Genomic DNA, 22,007 nt, shown 5'->3' on the forward strand with positions numbered 1-22,007 from the left:
GTAGCAATAACTATACTTTTAAGTGCTTTATTTGTTGTTATTGCAACGGCTATAGTAACATAAAACAATATTGTAGACACCAAATTTTAAAGAATTTATATGTGCATCTAATTCATGATTTTTGTATTCTAGTTCATTATTGTTTGTTCTGCACTTTTAGTCGTTATTTTATTTTAGTTTTGTTCATTTTGCCTTTTAGTTTGTCTAGTTCATTTGCTATTTATTTTTATTTGTCATATTAGTTGTTATTTAAGCTTGTCAAGTTTTAGCATAGAAAATCATAAAAAAAAAAAAGGGTCGCACATGCACGCTCATTTTGTTTTGCAGCGTGCGAAGGACGAATTGATGCCATCGTATGGCCAGGGGAAAAGGGTTGGAGGAGGTGGTTTTGGGACCATTCAAATGAGGGTTTTGGGGTTTGGCTAGCTGGATATAAATACAAAAGGAGCAACAGCCGCAAGGGGGGAGAGAGCTGACGGGAGGGAAGGAAAAAACCCACGGAGAGAAGAGGGAGAGTGGACGGCTGCAAACTAAAAGAAAAACCAGAGGAAGATTGAGGGAGAACGGCTGAGAGGAAAAACAGCGGAGGAGGTAAGAAATTCAGAGGGTGGTCGGCTAGATAGGAAGAAAGAAAGGCAAGAACAGAGGGGAGAACTAAAGGGAAAAAACGAGGGCAAGGGAGAAAAATCTGGGCTGAGGTTTGAGAGAGATTGGAGAGCTGAGAGAAGGGTTTTGAAAGGAAGCAAACCAGAAAACTAGCGAGGGCCGAGAATAGAATCGAGAGTGCAGCTGGGCAGTAGGGAACTGAAAAGAAAAGGTCTTCGGACAAAGGAAATCTGGGAAAATTTTTGAGAAAAGTTTGAAAAGCTGAGAGCGAGAGCAAGAGGACTGTTCGACAAAGCAGCAACCTTTGTAGCAGAAATTCTCGATGGCGGTTCTGGGGAGCCCGTACGCGTTGCTGGGCAGATTTCAAGGTCGCTCAACCGTGCTAATATTCACAGGTAAAAATGTGTGTTATCTGGTGGATTTTAACATGTTTTTACGAAAGATAAAGCCATCAGATGTGAATTTTTTTGTTAGCTACTGGGTCAAGCTCTCACTGGTTCTCTGATTCTGCCATTTTACTTATTTGCTAAGATCTGATTCGGTAGGAACCCATGAGAGGAGTTATGGGGTTTAGGGTTTTCTATAGTGGTCATACGGCGAACCCATGAGTTTCTGCTAAATGTTTACAACCAGTTTTGGCGTTTTGAATAGGCAAACCCAGGAAAATGGTTTAAATTGCAGGCAAGTCTGCTTTGATGGTTTTGGGCTGTTGCTTCGTTGTTTTCTTCTTGTTTGTGTTTGAGTCTCAATGATAAACGTAGAGAATGGTGAGCTTTATTGCCTGCTTGGAGTCTGATTCTTTGTATACGCATGTTCGACAATAAAAATGAATGGAAATCTGGTTGGACGAAATTGCAGCAAACTCCATTCTTGCTTTTGAGTATTTTTGGATTGTTTGAAGAGTTTGATTCGCATGTTGCTGGTGAATTTTGATGTTTGAACCGTAGTTGGTTTACTCATTCCTACAATAGATATCATGAAGTTATGTCGCAAGCTTTGCGAAATTGCAGAAAGCTTGCGGCACCTGTTCCTTTTTCTTCTATTGCTGTTTTTGTTGTTTGCGTTGGAAATAGAATTGTTGCAGAGAATGCTTCTTTCATTGCATGCATAAATCTATTCTGCGCTTTGCTTGTGGTTTGCACGCGAACGGCCGGATTCATACCAGTTTTCCTCTGGCGGAACAGGCTTGTAGTCTGCCATTGTTGTTCATTTCTGCACTTTTGAATGAAAATTGTCAGTTTGCCCATCCGAAAAACATGGAGAGGTGTTTGCTGTGATGACTGAGTTTTTGGTGTGTTCTTGATTGCAAGATTATGGTTGGAGTCTTAGGTTCTTATCCTGTGAATTGGTTTTGGAGTTGGGCAGAATTTTAATACACTTTATGTTATGTTTTGGTAAGCTACAAGTTGGCAAAAACAGGAAAAACGTTGCAGAAGCTGGTTTTCTTTTCCTCTTCGTGGATTGCATGCTTATGCATGAAATAATTTCTGAAAATTGCACTTTGACCCCCCAAGTTCCCCTTTGTTTCACTATGACCCAACCAATTGAACAATTTCCTCAATTTGGTCCTTGACAATTTTAATTCTACAACTTCATTGCTTGTTTGTTTTAATTAATTACTATGCTTTGTTCCAATTGCATTTAATTCATGACTTTAGGGGCTTTATGACCAAATGAGCTTTGTTTTGCACATTTTCTTTAATTTTCCCAAATAAATTGGTACCTTGACCATTTCTTTTATTTTGGAGGATAAATGAATGATTTCACTCCATTTAAGGCATCGATTCGAGGGAGGTACACTCTATCCCATATTTGCACTTCATTTGACCCTACGTGCTCCTACGTGTTATGTGAATATGCATGTCTACGTTGCTTTCCTTGCCTTTCTTTAATTCCTTTCACTTATTTCATCTACTTTTTACCTTTATTTAAGTTATCCATTATGGGGTATGTGTACACCTCTTGACTTGTAATAGATAGGGCTTTGAGAGCATCTGGTCCATTTCCCCTTCCCCTTGGTTGCTTGCTTTTTGTTGCTACATGCTTAATTGCTTTATTAGGCTCTTGCATCTAGTCGAGCATGCTAAGTGTTACGTGTTACGTGTTTACGAGTGTTTTGGCATGTCTACTCGCTTTCTATAGCATGAATGAATGTGATGGATGAATGTACGTCACCACACTAGTCCAATGCTAGTTGTGGCTCATTATTTCATTAGGAATTCATAGAAAGGGCTAGTCCAACGCTAGACCCAATAGGATTTTTCCTTTGTTTTTCATTAATGCATTATTTGCCTGTTCACTACATATCATGCATTTTTCCTTAGTTCTATCATCTGGCATGCTCCTCGATTCCCCTTTCCCCTCACTTTAGGTCTTGCATCTCATGCTAGTTAGGGTACATTTGCCTGAAGAGTCCCCTTAAATATGGGATATAGACGAGTGTGGCTTTTTCTAAGCCTTAGCACGCTTATATTCCCTCTATCAAAGGGAAAATTGAGTCACGACTTAGCTCTCCCGTACCCGACTTGATGTACTCCTATAGGTTCATGCATCTCATCTTATCATTTCACTCTTTCATCTACATTTTTCACTACTTATGATTTTCTCACTTCACATGCTATGTTCACGCACTTCTCCTGTCACTTATTTATTTTTCTACCTCACAAATTACACCCATTTGCACACTACTATCTATGCCACATTTTTATTCACTTGCACACGAGCACTTTTTCATTTGCACCCCAACACTTTTACATTCAAGGACATTTTCTTTGCACACTTCCACTCACACTATTGTTTTTATTACTTTTTCACACAACCTCACATTTTTCATGGCATGCATTCATTCACTCATTTTTCACATCATTTAGGTTTAGGTGTGACCTCTCCAAAAGGATCATTGTTGGGCTTCACAATTAATGTGATTGGCACCACTCAACCTTTGAAGAGAAATTTCCCCCAAGTCCCCCTAGGTCTAGGTTTTTGCATTCATATAGACATATCCAATACGCGATACATACCTTGGGTAGAAAAATTAGGAAAAATTGGTTTAAGTCACACAACTAGCCTTGGTTAGGTCGAAGGGGTGCCTTGGATTTTTATCCTTGCCTTCCCCTTCGTCAAATGTGACCCCCGATCCCTCTTTTGGTTACGTAGACCCAAAAGTTCTCTAAAAGGGTTTTTATTATTTTTCAAAAACAAAAAATCATTTTTGGGTGACTTGGTACACCCTAACTCTTTACCAAGTGGCGACTCCATTTTTGATACAAAAAACCCTTTTTGAACTTTATATGGCCAAACCGTCGCATTATCAAGTCCCATGGCCTTTATTTTCATTTTGCACACGTTCACACTCCCATCTCACACCACACTACTCACACACACTATCATCATTCAAAAAGTGGGGCGCGACAGTTGGCGACTCCACTGGGGACTTCCTAAGTGGGTCCAAGCATTTGATTTGGCCATTCTTTTCCCTTTTCTACCCTTTCTATACATTGCATTTGGATATTAGGGTTGCATTTTTTTATTTTAGGACTTTTTCGCCTCGCGCGCGTATCAAACTTTTCCCTCACTCACGTATGTGTGATTGGTTGATTGGATGTTGTTTACTTGATTATCTCGCGCTTGCATTGCATTTGGGAGGGGGTGTGGCACCTTTTGAGCCTCGCGTTGGTTCTCAACCCCTTCCCTCAAAATAGGGGAACACTTCATACGTGCACGTTTACTTGCTTTTATCCCATTTTATCTTATTTTCGTGGGCGCCATCCCACACCGCCTTGTAGGACTAGGATCGATTGCCTTGGGTAGGCGGATGGTGTGCTCTGCGCCCATAGCGCTACCTAAGGGATCACTCGAGCCACCGATCGAAGGCCTTGGGAGTGATGACCCTTTGCCTTTAGGTCTGAAGGCTTGGGAGCCGAAGCCTTATCGAGTCTAGTCGCATTAGTGAACCCCAGCCTCATGCATCCATGTTAGAATTTGCCTAGGTTAGAGTCAACCTCACCCTTTTAAGCACATTAGGCACGAGGGAAGGGGTTCCACCCCTTTTACTTGCTTTTATTGTATTTCTTTTCTTAATTGCTCCCAATGTGTTATGTGTATTATCAATTGCACTAACCATTCTTTTGTTTTCTTGGCTTGCATTCATGTGCCTTAGCAATAAGAGACCTTTTTGGCACTCTTTTAGTGACTTACCCCACTAGATGACTCACATGTTTAAATTTCAGTCATTATACTTAACAAATACATTTCATTTTAGGCCTTTTTCCCCCGATGCATTATTTATGTCCTTTAGGCCATATTTGTCACATATTTACATCGCTTTGATAAATGGCATCATGCATAAACCATAGAAAGGGAATGCCACATAGGGAATCCCGTGTTTAGGAATAAGCCACCTTGTGTCTCGGATACTTAATCCAATGAGACTTGCACGTTTATATTTCCTGTACCATCCAAAGGGGTAGTGCACAAGGTAAGGTAGGATCCGATCATTTTCATAGAGTAATCTTTGGAATATGAGCATCTAATAATCACTTTTTGGCCATTTTATCAAAAATTGGTAAAAATCCCTTGCGTGAAGGACATTAATTTGAAGAAATTCACAAATGATTCCTCCTATTGAGACGATAAATAAATTGAGGCCAAAATTTGATTTTTAGAAGGTCATAGACTAATGCACTTCAATAATTTTGAAATAACCAATGGCCAGACGATTCAACCAATCCATTTTGCCGGTTCATTCGATAAATCGTCAATTCATTTGACCAATTTACCCTTTTTAGGGTCATTTGACAAATTTACCTTTTTAGGGTCATCTGGCCGATTTTGAATAAATAGTCAATTCATTTGACCGATTTACCCTTTTTAGGGTCACCTAGTCGATTTTCAATAAATCGTCAATTCATTTGACCAAATTTACCCTTTTTAGGGTCATCCGGTCGATTTTGAATAAATAGTCAATTCATTGGACCAGTTTACCCTTTTAGTGTGATCTGGTCAATTTTGAATAAATTCTCGATTTCATTCAATTCATTTGACCAATTTCATTTTTTAGGATGATCGGTCAATTTTGAATAAAATTCTTAATTTCATTCAATCAAGTTCCTTTTTAGGATGATCCGGTCAGTTTTGATTAAATTTCATTCAATTCATTTGACCTGTTTCCCTTTTTAGGGTAATTCGGTTGATTTTAAATAAATTGTCAATTTCATTCAACCCGTTTGCCCTATTAGGGTTTCAGTGTCGAATTTCAAATTAGGAAACCTAGTCGATTTTGAGAAAACCATCCATTGCATCCAGACATTTGATCAGTTGGGGTTTTGACCCGCGCTTTACTGAGAAAATTTTGTAAACGAATTCTAATCTCTTTGATAGGAAGTTCGTCAAGATCAAACCCGTGCGTTTTGCAAATTCTTGTATCGATCAAAAGTGATCAATCCATTCGGACACTGACTTCATTTTGACAAAGTGTCTCTCGTCACTCTAAGTGACCAATTTTTTTTTTTAAATTATTTTTCACTCAATGAGTTGATCAGATCCGTCAGGTATGGTATAGTGCCTACCCTAAAGGATTGCATTTTCATGCTAGGCCTACCCTTGGCACAAAAAGGGCTCCCCCATAGGACATGCATACCGATTTTTATGGTTTTGATTACTAACTCTGGGTATTTTTCTTTTATTTTTTTCCCCTTCCCCTGCATTCATAAAAATGTTTCAATAAGGTGGAAATATTTCTTCTATACCTGATAACAATTTTGATTTGATAAAGTGTCAAGGTTACAAGTGTTATTTGATTCTTGGGCAGATCCTACAATGAAAATATAAATGATCTATTGGGAAGTTCTACGCTAAAGCCTCTGAGAGATTTTGTAATTATTTTTCAAAGAAAAATTCTGTTTATTTGATTTGTTAATACATTTTTGTTTCAAAAGAAAAGGAGATGAAAAGTGTATATGTGGAGCCCTTTACAAGTTTCTCTTTTCTCATTTGTATCATAATTGAATGAGGAATTTTGTTTCAAACTTTTTCAGCAATAAAATTTTTGGACAATTATTGTTTTGTGTATATTTATGTACATTTCATTCTTCATTCTTACTCATTGGAGATTTCATGATGAATTTTAAGAAATCAGATCGAATTGAGAGTTTTCTCAACCTCCAACCTGAAAATTCGCAAGTGTATGCTTTTTAAAATCTTTGTTTACACTAGATTGCTGATCCAAGCTACATAATAAGAGAGTTCAAAAGTTAAAAGAGGTCACTCAGAAGGCCCATGAGATACCTTTCTCCTGCACTTAATCCCAACATAAAGTCAGTCACATTGATTGATAAATTGGGGCAACTTTTGCTTGAAAATGTTCAAGGTGTCTAACCCGATTCAATCACATCTAAGTGAAAGCAAAAATGTGCATTATTCTTGTTTGTTTTGAAAATTTAGAATGATACTTCGAGCATTCTTTTCTCTACCTATACACATTTTATCATTTGCTCTCCCATTTGAGCCTATAAAAGAATAATTTCATTCCAAATAAACGCCTTAATGATCTCTACCTTACATTGGAAAACTTTCAAAAGGGAATGGATTGTCAATGAGCATTTCGTTACTCTGGTTGTCATGAAGTGTAAGAATGATACTTTGGCCATCGCTTCTACAATCCTAAACACTGTTTATCCCTTGCATCCCTATTTGAGCAAAAAATTGGTGGTTCTTTTCGAGTGCACATATGATCGCACCCCACATTGGGGAAGGAGATTGGGAAATTTTGAAAAAAAAAGAGAAAAGAGAAAAGCAAAAATGCCAAAAGAAAAGAAAAGAGGGAATCACAAATTGGAGAAATTTGATTCCACTTGGGTTCCAATCTTGAAAAAAGGAAAGGAAGAGATTTGTCCGCGTGGGTCGCCTATGTTTCACAAATACGGATGAACAAGGGTCTTCCCCAATCAGTTAATTCAGATACATGCCAGAAATTTCGCATTAATGAAAGTTTCCTTTCAGAGTTATTGTAAGGAACGGAATAAAAGTCAGGCCCTCTTCTTTTCCAATCAAACATTCTATCCCTCGTTATCCTTTTTGAGCCTTCAGAATGAAATACTTCGTTTGGCAACCCCTGAGAACCGCAAACCCCACACTGGGGCAAGTTGGGTTGAAAAAGGAAAATTTCAAGAAGTGAAAAAAGTGAAAAACAACAAAATCAAAAGCAAAAGAAGAAAAGAGAACCTCAGTTCAAAAATAAACTGGGGCAAAAATTTTGTGAAAGTTCAAAAGAATGGCAAAAGGCCGAAAAGTCAAAAGAAAAATGAAAAATGAAAGAGAAAAAGCCTCAATTGAGCAAAAACTGAGGCAAATTCTGATTTTACCCTAAAATAGGGTTTGGCGCAACAATGCGATTTCAGATTCTTCAAACCACTTTTGAAATCCGTTTTCAAGGCTTAACTTTTCTAAGCACCCCACCTGACCCCATTACAAAGCCGAAAGTCCTGACTTCTGTTCTTTGCACTGGCCTTGTCAAGGAAATCTCTGATGTCGAAAATTTTAGCTGTATTTCTGAATTGATTAGGTGTGAGGTTGACACTGCTCTTCATGTGAAACCCCGCGAGGGTATTTTTGAAAAAGGGGGAAAAAGAAAAGAAAAACGAGCGAAATGAATGCAAAAGAAAGATGTAAAAAGATTTGATGCTGAAAGACCCTGTTGGGTGATGATAAAAAGTCAAACAAAGTCCAAGAATCTGGAGTCCAGATGAGGGCAATGTTGAAAAATGCGATCTTCGGTGCAATGTCCTTTGAAAATTATTTCTTTAGCTATCGTCTTCAAGCCACATTACAAGCTAATAAAGTCCATCGTTGACTTATTCCTTCATGACAATCCAAAGTGACGATTATGCTCGTAAGAAATCCATCAATCATTTGTGATCATGGGAGTATAACCAGTTTTCACAGGTTTAGCTATCGTTTCTACCCATTTTGTTGCAAGCCTATCAAACTTGTATGTTGACTAAGTTTCTGTTCGGGTCTATCCCGTGGGTCTATCCCAATTTTATATTTCTGTTCGGGTCTATCCCAATTTTACATTTCTGTCCGGGTCTATCCCGTGGGTCTATCCCAAATTTTAATTTCTGTTCGGGTCTATCCCGTGGGTCTATCCCAATTTTACATTTCTGTTCGGGTCTATCCCGTGGGTCTATCCCAATTTTAAATTCCTATTCGGGTCAGTCCCGTTTTAAATTCTTGTTCGGGTCAGTCCCGTTTTTAAATTCCTGCTCGGGTCAGTCCCGTTTTAAATTCATGTTCGGGTCAGTCCCGTTTTAGAATTCCTGTCCGTTCAGATCATTTTTGCAACCGAATAACACTGGTAAGTATTTGGTGTCTACTTCTTTGTCTCAAGTTTTTTCAAAACTCAGACAAAGAGGGGCAAACTGTAGACACCAAATTTTAAAGAATTTATATGTGCATCTAATTCATGATTTTTGTATTCTAGTTCATTATTGTTTGTTCTGCACTTTTAGTCGTTATTTTATTTTAGTTTTGTTCATTTTGCCTTTTAGTTTGTCTAGTTCATTTGCTATTTATTTTTATTTGTCATATTAGTTGTTATTTAAGCTTGTCAAGTTTTAGCATAGAAAATCATAAAAAAAAAAAGGGTCGCACATGCACGCTCATTTTGTTTTGCAGCGTGCAAAGGACGAATTGATGCCATCGTATGGCCAGGGGAAAAGGGTTGGAGGAGGTGGTTTTGGGACCATTCAAATGAGGGTTTTGGGGTTTGGCTAGCTGGATATAAATACAAAAGGAGCAACAGCCGCAAGGGGGGAGAGAGCTGACGGGAGGGAAGGAAAAAACCCACGGAGAGAAGAGGGAGAGTGGACGGCTGCAAACTAAAAGAAAAACCAGAGGAAGATTGAGGGAGAACGGCTGAGAGGAAAAACAGCGGAGGAGGTAAGAAATTCAGAGGGTGGTCGGCTAGATAGGAAGAAAGAAAGGCAAGAACAGAGGGGAGAACTAAAGGGAAAAAACGAGGGCAAGGGAGAAAAATCTGGGCTGAGGTTTGAGAGAGATTGGAGAGCTGAGAGAAGGGTTTTGAAAGGAAGCAAACCAGAAAACTAGCGAGGGCCGAGAATAGAATCGAGAGTGCAGCTGGGCAGTAGGGAACTGAAAAGAAAAGGTCTTCGGACAAAGGAAATCTGGGAAAATTTTTGAGAAAAGTTTGAAAAGCTGAGAGCGAGAGCAAGAGGACTGTTCGACAAAGCAGCAACCTTTGTAGCAGAAATTCTCGATGGCGGTTCTGGGGAGCCCGTACGCGTTGCTGGGCAGATTTCAAGGTCGCTCAACCGTGCTAATATTCACAGGTAAAAATGTGTGTTATCTGGTGGATTTTAACATGTTTTTACGAAAGATAAAGCCATCAGATGTGAATTTTTTTGTTAGCTACTGGGTCAAGCTCTCACTGGTTCTCTGATTCTGCCATTTTACTTATTTGCTAAGATCTGATTCGGTAGGAACCCATGAGAGGAGTTATGGGGTTTAGGGTTTTCTATAGTGGTCATACGGCGAACCCATGAGTTTCTGCTAAATGTTTACAACCAGTTTTGGCGTTTTGAATAGGCAAACCCAGGAAAATGGTTTAAATTGCAGGCAAGTCTGCTTTGATGGTTTTGGGCTGTTGCTTCGTTGTTTTCTTCTTGTTTGTGTTTGAGTCTCAATGATAAACGTAGAGAATGGTGAGCTTTATTGCCTGCTTGGAGTCTGATTCTTTGTATACGCATGTTCGACAATAAAAATGAATGGAAATCTGGTTGGACGAAATTGCAGCAAACTCCATTCTTGCTTTTGAGTATTTTTGGATTGTTTGAAGAGTTTGATTCGCATGTTGCTGGTGAATTTTGATGTTTGAACCGTAGTTGGTTTACTCATTCCTACAATAGATATCATGAAGTTATGTCGCAAGCTTTGCGAAATTGCAGAAAGCTTGCGGCACCTGTTCCTTTTTCTTCTATTGCTGTTTTTGTTGTTTGCGTTGGAAATAGAATTGTTGCAGAGAATGCTTCTTTCATTGCATGCATAAATCTATTCTGCGCTTTGCTTGTGGTTTGCACGCGAACGGCCGGATTCATACCAGTTTTCCTCTGGCGGAACAGGCTTGTAGTCTGCCATTGTTGTTCATTTCTGCACTTTTGAATGAAAATTGTCAGTTTGCCCATCCGAAAAACATGGAGAGGTGTTTGCTGTGATGACTGAGTTTTTGGTGTGTTCTTGATTGCAAGATTATGGTTGGAGTCTTAGGTTCTTATCCTGTGAATTGGTTTTGGAGTTGGGCAGAATTTTAATACACTTTATGTTATGTTTTGGTAAGCTACAAGTTGGCAAAAACAGGAAAAACGTTGCAGAAGCTGGTTTTCTTTTCCTCTTCGTGGATTGCATGCTTATGCATGAAATAATTTCTGAAAATTGCACTTTGACCCCCCAAGTTCCCCTTTGTTTCACTATGACCCAACCAATTGAACAATTTCCTCAATTTGGTCCTTGACAATTTTAATTCTACAACTTCATTGCTTGTTTGTTTTAATTAATTACTATGCTTTGTTCCAATTGCATTTAATTCATGACTTTAGGGGCTTTATGACCAAGTGAGCTTTGTTTTGCACATTTTCTTTAATTTTCCCAAATAAATTGGTACCTTGACCATTTCTTTTATTTTGGAGGATAAATGAATGATTTCACTCCATTTAAGGCATCGATTCGAGGGAGGTACACTCTATCCCATATTTGCACTTCATTTGACCCTACGTGCTCCTACGTGTTATGTGAATATGCATGTCTACGTTGCTTTCCTTGCCTTTCTTTAATTCCTTTCACTTATTTCATCTACTTTTTACCTTTATTTAAGTTATCCATTATGGGGTATGTGTACACCTCTTGGCTTGTAATAGATAGGGCTTTGAGAGCATCTGGTCCATTTCCCCTTCCCCTTGGTTGCTTGCTTTTTGTTGCTACATGCTTAATTGCTTTATTAGGCTCTTGCATCTAGTCGAGCATGCTAAGTGTTACGTGTTACGTGTTTACGAGTGTTTTGGCATGTCTACTCGCTTTCTATAGCATGAATGAATGTGATGGATGAATGTACGTCACCACACTAGTCCAATGCTAGTTGTGGCTCATTATTTCATTAGGAATTCATAGAAAGGGCTAGTCCAACGCTAGACCCAATAGGATTTTTCCTTTGTTTTTCATTAATGCATTATTTGCCTGTTCACTACATATCATGCATTTTTCCTTAGTTCTATCATCTGGCATGCTCCTCGATTCCCCTTTCCCCTCACTTTAGGTCTTGCATCTCATGCTAGTTAGGGTACATTTGCCTGAAGAGTCCCCTTAAATATGGGATATAGACGAGTGTGGCTTTTTCTAAGCCTTAGCACGCTTATATTCCCTCTATCAAAGGGAAAATTGAGTCACGACTTAGCTCTCCCGTACCCGACTTGATGCACTCCTATAGGTTCATGCATCTCATCTTATCATTTCACTCTTTCATCTACATTTTTCACTACTTATGATTTTCTCACTTCACATGCTATGTTCACGCACTTCTCCTGTCACTTATTTATTTTTCTACCTCACAAATTACACCCATTTGCACACTACTATCTATGCCACATTTTTATTCACTTGCACACGAGCACTTTTTCATTTGCACCCCAACACTTTTACATTCAAGGACATTTTCTTTGCACACTTCCACTCACACTATTGTTTTTATTACTTTTTCACACAACCTCACATTTTTCATGGCATGCATTCATTCACTCATTTTTCACATCATTTAGGTTTAGGTGTGACCTCTCCAAAAGGATCATTGTTGGGCTTCACAATTAATGTGATTGACACCATTCAACCTTTGAAGAGAAATTTCCCCCAAGTCCCCCTAGGTCTAGGTTTTTGCATTCATATAGACATATCCAATACGCGATACATACCTTGGGTAGAAAAATTAGGAAAAATTGGTTTAAGTCACACAACTAGCCTTGGTTAGGTCGAAGGGGTGCCTTGGATTTTTATCCTTGCCTTCCCCTTCGTCAAATGTGACCCCCGATCCCTCTTTTGGTTACGTAGACCCAAAAGTTCTCTAAAAGGGTTTTTATTATTTTTCAAAAACAAAAAATCATTTTTGGGTGACTTGGTACACCCTAACTCTTTACCAAGTGGCGACTCCATTTTTGATACAAAAAACCCTTTTTGAACTTTATATGGCCAAACCGTCGCATTATCAAGTCCCATGGCCTTTATTTTCATTTTGCACACGTTCACACTCCCATCTCACACCACACTACTAACACACACTATCATCATTCAAAAAGTGGGGCGCGACAAATATTAGGCAACCACTACCCCAACCTCAAAATCCAACAATTTTTTTTTCATATCCTCGATTGAACTGGAATAGGCAATTTCAATTTAGGTTCTAATTTTTCAAGAACATTTACTGAAACCTCTATTCAAAGTTTAGTTGCTTGGTTTTGATTTTTGCTATAATTTTGGTTTCAACTCCATTCTAATTAATTATTGGTTCAAACCAAATTCGTGGTCATCCTTAATCATATTGGTTACAAATAGGTTCATAGAGCAAACCTATCCAAATATATATCCAAAGGGTGAGTTAAAAATATATATCCAATAGTATATCCCTCAAGTATAATAAAAAGAGAGTGGTGGTCACTGTAGCAGTTCTCTTTTTGACAAGTGGCTTGTTACTTATTTGACACTTGGCTAGATTTTTTTAAATGAGAACAACAATGGAACAAAGGCACACAAGAAAGCAACGGAACCAGCAACGAGACATTCCATTACCCTTTACATTGTATTAGAGCCAATGGGACCCATTTCATTTCAAGTGTTCAGACAACCGGCCCATTTCATTTCCAACACTTTAGACAAGAAGCCAACATCTCTTCTTTTCTTCTTCTTCGGGTGAGAGTACTAGCAAGTATTCTTCACTTCCTGTAACAGAGATGGCTCCTTCACATGCTTATTGTACTTGGAAGCATGGAAGGCCTGAAATCCCTCAGAGATTAGGTGTCTTCTTTTTCCCCAAAATTCAGGGATTTTTCCCCACAAAAGTGGCCAGCCGTTTGATTTCTTTCATTTGTACTGAAATTGGTTTTGCAGCCATCCAATTTTCCCATGAACTCCATAATTCTAAATCATATTTTCAGGGATTTGATGTGATAGACATTAAGTGAGTAGTAATTTAGGTTTTTAGGTTTTAAAAAGGAAAAGAAAGGGAAGTGCCCATATAAAGGGTGTATTTCTTTCTCTGAAGACCTTGCGCTTGGGAGCTTCTTCTGCCTCTAGCTTTGGTAAGGGTCCTTTTCATTTGTAATACTTCAAACGGTTTTTTTTGCTCCTGTAATTCGATCTGTAATTCAATCTAATACTTCACTTAATCAGGCTTTTTTTGCTCCTGTAATTCGATCTGTAATTCAATCTAATACTTCACTTAATCAGGTTTTTTCTTCTTTTCTTTTTCCTATTTAATTTGCATTGCTTGCATTCTTTTTTGTTCCTTTTGCAGTTGTGTTTGGGTTAGCTGTTCAATTAGCTTTTTGAGTTTTCATTTTCGGCCAATTTAGAAGCTTAGATATCTTGATTATCAGTTTTTTTTAGATAAAGTTCACTTCTTGCCATTGATATCAACCTCTTGACTTTATTTAAGACATTGGAATTGATACTTTTGTTTTTTCCTGAAAAAATGGATGTTGCTTTTTCAATATTTGTTGACAAATTTTCGTTCTCTTTCAAGAAATTTTTTGTAAATCAAATTTTGGTAGGTTATGGTGCAAAAACTACATATATTATAAATCAAAAATACTACTGCAGAAACTACAGTCACTTAAGATTATGATCCATGAAGAACCTGTATACTTAATTATTTTTCATTGCACTTTTTCTTTGGCCTCTCCTTAAAAAACAAATTTATCAGTCTGCTTATGAATTAACTAAACATCCATGTAGAAGCCATGTATTATAGCAACTTAGGAAACAGCTACAACTTCAGTCATATACAGGGATATAGGAGACCATGGCCACGTTGACTTCCTATCAACAATAAAGACTAAAATTGTCACTAAGAATATGTTAATGGTTCATAAATGCCCTGACCTCAGAGTCTCTAAATCTACAAACTATCACTTCTACCACAGATAGACATGTCTTCATAACCTTATAGGATCAAGTTTTTTTTTTTTTCTGGTTTTCACCATTATATAACAATATTAGTAAACAGTTTATCTAGACAATGTTTTAGGCTCAGATCATTTGACTATGTTTTCACTAACAATAAAACTTAACAGAATAGTAAACGGATCAATAATGAGAGTTATAAGACCATTATTTATTAATTTGGTTGATTTTCTTCTAACAATGTACTTACTTTACTTGAAAACATATTTTTATACTTCTAGATCATAACTAAACAATAAGTTTTATCGAGTTATGAAAATGGTGTCTAGCGCTGCTACTGTGATTCTTCAATTTTCTTTTTCATTGTGAATCTTTATTCTTCCTTTTCTTATACTGATTTTGCCTTTTTTGTTTTTGCCTATGCTTACAAAATGTCGACCTGTTTCTTCAACTGAAGCTGTCTATTCTATTTGCTGTGCATCTTTTGCTCCAACAAGTTGGCATATACAGCTCTCAGGTTTGTCTAAGAAACTAAATTTTGTGCTGCTTTTTTTTTGTCTAAAGGATTTGGATTTATCTGCTGTTGATTATATTACAGGTTGTATGTCTCATGTTAAAAAATTTTAAGTTTCAGGCATATTAATTGCTATCTGTTTCATTATTACATGATTGTGAGATACATGATATAGTTAATGATTTTCTTTTTGTTATGAAGAATAAAAGCCTTCACATGATGAGAATGAATGTCTGTTCCATATAGAAAGCCTTGGATAGTAGTCTTCTTTTTTTGTCATGGACTCTATGGCCAAAGAAAATCTTGATGATGTTCCTACTGTGATTTCTCAGTTTGATGTGGGTCAAATGATGAGGAAAAAAGATTGTAGAAAAAATACAGTTCTTAGATGAAAAAGAAACGGTTAGATAGAGCAATAAAAAGTCATAGTGTAGGAACTTTGTCTTCTGCTATTGCATCTCCCTCGCCACCTGTAAATTTGAGTAATATACAAGTGTGTACGCCTGCACTATTCCAGTTTACAGGGAGGCACACTTCCAACCTGACAGACTATCCTACACAAATGAGTGTGAGATCACAGGCCAAAACATCTCAAACAAACCATCTTTTTGAGGTAGCCTCTTTAGAAAATGATCCTAGATTCAATTGAGCGCAAGTCTGATAATGCAGATAAGCCAGCCTCTTCAAACATTGCTACAAAAAGAAGCTTAACTTTTGAAACTCCACCTACTACTGAGAAGACAACCATTGAAGCTGTTCTCTTAATTGCTGGAAAAAATGGTCCTGAAGACAACAAGCCTGCATCTTCAAAATCTGCTCATATGAGCCCTCTCAAGAAGCCACGTGAATCTACAAAATGAAGCAGTCACACAGCTTCATATCCTCTTTTGTTCATCCTTTTGTTCATCATGGATGCTACTGAACTTTTAGCATGCTATCTTTTGCCATCATATTAGAATCCATTAACATTCTTGCTATGACTAGAAGTTAATGAATACTAATATATGATATTATGTAACTATTAGCATGCATTATGTATCTCTACTTGGGACTTATTGTACTGGAAGGTGTGTAACTGCTACTGAAATTGTTGACAGCTATCTATGAATGGTAATTATGATATTATGTACCTATTTTGTAACTAGAATTGTTATATATGCTTTTCCAATGATCAGTATTTTAGGAGGGCCAAAGCTGTGCCTTGCACAGCCTGGTTCCTCTAGTATTTATACAAAATAATGATAATCTTACTGCTGGAGGCAGGAGAGGACTAATAGAGACAACAGCAGACCAGCAGGAGTGGTGGACCCTCTTAACTTATAAGAAATTGTAGTGTACTTATAGCAATGTATAAGTTATTAAGTTTCTTTCCTTCCTTCCCTCACCCTCAAAATATTCTAGTTATTTCTTCTCTTTAAATTTAACTTTGACTAATTTTCATTGTTCTTCACATTATGAATCTGTGCACATAGGATTAATTTCTTCTCTTAATCATATGAGCATTGTATATAAATTTTAAATTTCAATATATAACGTTGTTCAATAGGTGTAATTTTTGTATTTTTTTATTTCATTCAATGTCTAAAAATATACTCCATTTGATCCAATCAATTAATATTTGCAACGATCATTTGTGATCATAAAAATTAAAGTTATTATTCCTCAATTAATATTTCTTTAAATACAAAGAATTATAAGGTTCAAACCCCAGGTTCAAATCTTCCACTGTCCCTTTCCACCTCTTAAATTCCACCCCTTCCCTACAATAAAAAATTGAAAAAAAATTTGATATTGTAGAACAACTTATACATGGCTATTTTATCTTTGAATTCGCTCCACTATTGCCAAATCTTGCCTACCCATTACTTTTGGCAAAGATATAATATCGATATCAATCCCATTTTTTTATCTTTCATCCTAACTCCTATGTGTACAACTTCTTGAAATAATAATAGGAGGTGTCATTAAAAAAATGAGATTTAATTGTTTAAATTAATTTTTCTGATACTACCAGTGTTCTATGTGAATATATACACTAGTGAATCCAATATCTATAATAAGGGGTAGTCATGAGTCATGTTGTGTACTTATTATGTTCGTGTCAGAGAATCACAACTCTAACCCAATCCATCAGACTTTCGTGTCGCCGTATCAACTTGTGTAACCCATTAAATACTCTACACGATCAAATGGTTTTGATATGATGTATTATTTTGCCAAATCAACCCATTGATCTATGCTAGAAACACTCTAACATTTTGATCACTTATTTAACCCATTTAATCATGTAATCAATTCAATGTTACTGTTATTAAAGCACACAATAAATTTTTTGAAATACATAGTCAACACAAAATTTAAAGCTTTCAAAACATTAAAAAAATAATAGATAATGAAGTTTCCAAGTATAATACAGCCTTGTTTGGTTTGCTATAGTTTGGAAAAATTTCTCCATTTTCTGTGAATATTCCTTCTGCACATTTTTCATTAACTTTTTACCCCATATACACCACATCCTAAAAAATGTTAAAGTAATTTTTCTCCAAAAACTCTTTAGGAAATGAAACCCAATCAACCTTTTGGAAACACAGTCAAATAGTTCAATATATGATAAGATATAAAACCTGTGAGTTTTTAAAACTTCTAATTGAAATCTTCAAGCTAAATTTGAACGTTGTCAGTTTTTACTACTAAATATTCAAAATGGCTACCATAATGTTTAATTATTATCATAAAGTGAGTACCAACATAGTAAGAGGTTGCAAGGATGTAGAGTTACTGAATAATCTTTCCAAGAGGTCGGATTGGACAATCAACTATAATAAGATGTTGCAACAGTTCCTCTCGAATGCTAAGTCCTCTTTGCTCTCTAATGATTAATGCCATAAACATTCTTGTTTGGAACATACGAGGTATTTCTCACTCCAACTCTCAAAAATTTTTGTTAAATTTATGTTCTAAGAATCGTGTTAAGATTTTGGTGCTACTTGAACCTATGACAGACGCGTCTCAAATAGATACAATTGGCCGAATGCTTCGTTTCTCTAAGTGCCAATCTTTTTTGGAGAATAAAATCTGGGTTCTATGGAAGGACGAGGTGACTATGGTTCCTCGTGGTTTTGGTGTGCAACTTGTTCATATGGAGGTAGGTTGGTCAGGCTTCCTTTTCAACTTTTTGGCTTTTTATGCCAAATGCATGAGAGTAGGGAGATGGGAGTTGTAGGAGATGATGTCTATGGTACATGATCAGTTCTCTGGTCCTTGGATGGTGGCAGGGGACTTCAATGTCATATCTAAGGTTGACAAGAGATCGGGTGGTGCCCCTCCCGAACTCGCGGAATATGGAGGAGTTTAATGAAGCGATCTTTCAATGCAATTTATCTGAGGTAAGTTTTGATGGGTCACTTTTCACATGGACTAATAGAGAGGTATGGCAACGCTTGGACGGGGCTCTGGTGAATGTAGATTGGTCAAGTTTGTTTATTTGTACTAAAGTATCACCCTTGCTGCGAGGACGTTCAGATCATGCTCTTTTGCTGGTCAAATGTGGGAATTCGAGAAATAGAGGTTCGTCGTTCCATTTTCTTAATGTATGGCAAAGGCTGTTGTAAAAAGCGGCCCGAACAATGCTAATACATGAACACTTGAGTCGTGCTTGAAAGCACTGTCCTAAGAAACTATTTCAGAGTATTGAAATGTTTCCCCAGGATTAAACAAGTCTTCCTCTAGTTTGTGAGAGGGATGTAGAACCAACAAAATTTCGTTCCAAAACCAGCAGGTAAAATAAAAAATAAAGGAAAGCAAATAGAGGAGAAGAAAGTGAGAGTTTACGAAGTGTAGACTTCGTTCATCGGTGTGTAAATGAACCTGACAAATGGTTCTATTTATAGGCTTCACGGTATAGGATACGAAAAGGATAGAATGTGAAAAGCTGATTTTCCGCACGAATGGCATGCAAAACTGTTGCGCAACTTAAGTCTGAAGTAGTCATAGGTCTATTCTCTGTTGGCAGTTGTTGGAATGGGTCAAACCATCAGGAAGGCTATTGACCGAAAGATCAAGACGTCTCAAAATCTTGAATTTGGCTTTTAGCCCTTTTACCAAAATCTTATCTTTGAAGATTTCTTCCTCAAAATAGGAACAGACATTTCTGATGAAATTTTATCAGATAAGACCGTAACAAACATGATAAAAATCTTTTGGAATATCCATTTTTACAACAATCTCCCACCTATTTCAAAAGATTTTAGACAAAAGAGTATGAACATCTGTTGGATTTGTCTGAGCTTAATGTAATCAATTTGGTGTCTTTTGAACTATGAACCAAACTTAAATTGATAAAATATGTCTTACAGAATTATTGGTGAAAAATATCTTTCTATGAACCAATAATTCTTGTTGTATGACAGAGATCTTATCAATTACATTATAACCCATAATTTGCTGTTCAATGCAGTTTTGCGCATTTAGGCCGTGCGCCTGCCTGGTTGTTCATGAGAGCTCTAAAGATTCGGCCAAAAAATCTTATAGAAGCGGCCCCACTCCACTCACATATAGGTGAATTTATCAAGTGTATACTGCCCTAAATACACCTCCCTAAAGGGATATAAATTCATTAAGAGTATTAAACTCAGCCTCACGATTGCTAGCAGTTAAAGCACTCATCTCAGAAGGGACTTGTGTTTGAAGTACTTTTACAGTCAATATTGACTTGTTATTACCGATATGAACCTACTTCATGGAATCACCAGTCACACAGGTTGGGTTACTGTCTCTATTGACAACCGTTGGCCCAAGTCCCATCTCCCTTGTAGTTTGAAGAATTAATTTTCTTCCTACAAGTTTAGTCAGAGGATCGGCCAAATTCAACTCTGACTTCACAAAATCAATGGAAATAATTCCATCCCTAAGCAGCTGCTTTACGACATCATATCTTAATCTCATGTGTCGACTTTTACAATTATAGGATTTGTTTTTTGCAATAGCAATAACCGCTTGACAATCACAGTGTATAGACACAGGAGACAACAGATCCTTAATAGGAGGAATATTGACTAAGAAATTTCTTAACCAATCTGACTCAGAGCCAGTCAACTCCAGAGCTATAAACTCCGATTCCATAGTTGACCGAGCAATAATTGTCTGTCTGGCTGATTTCCATGCTACTGCACCACCACCAAGGGTGAACACATAACCACTAGTGGATTTTGTATCATTTGGATCAGAGATCCAGTTAACATCACTGTAACCCTCTAATACAGTGGAAAATCCACTATATAGGATACCAAAATTCATGGTACCTCTCAAATATTTCATTAGTCTGACTAATGCAAACCAATGCTCACGGTTGGGATTATGAGTATATCTACTCAGTCTACATACAGCATAAGTTATATCAGATCTAGTGAAATTCATCAGATGCATCAGACTCCCAATAATCTGAGCATTTTAGACTGAGCAATTGGGTCACCATTATTTTTCTTTAATTGAGTGTTAGCATCATAAGAAGTACTCACAGGTGTCACATCATAATTTTCAAACTTCCTAAGAAGTTTCTCTGTATAATGTTCTTGTGACAACATTATACCATCACCTTTCCTTATGATTTTAACACCCAATATTATTTTGGCTTCACCCAAATCTTTCATATCAAAATTAGAAAACAAAAAATATTTAGTACTATTTACAATATCTAGACTAGTACCAAATATAAGCATGTCATCCACATATAAACTGATTATCACATATTGATCATTTATAATTTTGACATATACACATTTATCCACTTCTACAGACGAGAATCCATCTTTTATCAAGACTTGATCAAATTTCTCATGCCACTGTTTAGGAGCTTGTTTTAGACCATAAAGAGATTTAATTAGTTTGCAAACCTTATTTTCTTGTCCAGATAGAATACATCCCTCAGGTTGAAACATATAAATTTCTTCTTCTAAATCACCATTTAAAAAGGCTATTTTGACATCCATTTGATGAATAACAAGTTTATGGATAGAAGCTAAAGCAAATAAAACTCGAATAGACGCAATTCTAGTTACTGGTGCAAATGTATCAAAATAATCAATATTTTGTTTTTGAGAAAATCCTTTTGCTACTAAACGAGCTTTGTACTTTTCTATAGAGCCATCAAAGTTATATTTTCTTTTAAAAATCCATTTGCAACCAATAGGTTTTGCACCAGGAGGTAAGTCTACCAAAATCCAAGTTTTATTTGTCAAGATAGAATCAATGTCAGATTTAATTGCTTCTTTCCAAAATTTACACTCAGGAGAAGAAATAACATCGGAGTATGTTAAAGGATCATTATCAACAAGAAAGGTTTGGAAATCATTTCCAAATGAAAATTCTTTTCTTGGCCTTTTGCTCCTTCTTAATTCCTCAATTGGAATAATTTCCTTATTTATTTCAACAGGTGCATGAGAAATTTTACTAGACAGTGGAAAAATATGTTCAAAAAATTCAGCATTCTTTGTCTCAATAATTGTATTACAATCAAGCACATCACTTCTTAAAACAAGAAATCTATATGCAGTACTATGTTCAGCATATCCAATAAACATACAGTCAGAAGTTTTAGAACCTATTTTTCTTTTCTTAGATTCAGGCAACAATACTTTAGCAAGACATCCCCATACTTTTAAATATTTCAAATTTGGTTTATAACTTTTCCATAACTCATAAGGAGTTTTGCCAG

At 36.7% G+C, this 22,007-nt stretch overlaps 1 long non-coding RNA gene across 1 annotated transcript; it reads left to right on the forward strand.

Annotated features, from left to right (window-relative positions):
• The first annotated feature begins 13,429 nt into the window (after positions 1–13,429).
• On the forward strand, positions 13,430–16,424 carry LOC140015004 (uncharacterized). The gene is made up of 2 exons (XR_011821756.1): positions 13,430–13,958; positions 15,239–16,424. It is a non-coding gene; the product is annotated as an uncharacterized lncRNA (long non-coding RNA).
• The last annotated feature ends 5,583 nt before the right edge of the window (positions 16,425–22,007 follow it).

The sequence above is a fragment of the Coffea arabica genome, chromosome 10e (assembly GCF_036785885.1).
Source record: "Coffea arabica cultivar ET-39 chromosome 10e, Coffea Arabica ET-39 HiFi, whole genome shotgun sequence".
NCBI lineage: Eukaryota > Viridiplantae > Streptophyta > Magnoliopsida > Gentianales > Rubiaceae > Coffea > Coffea arabica.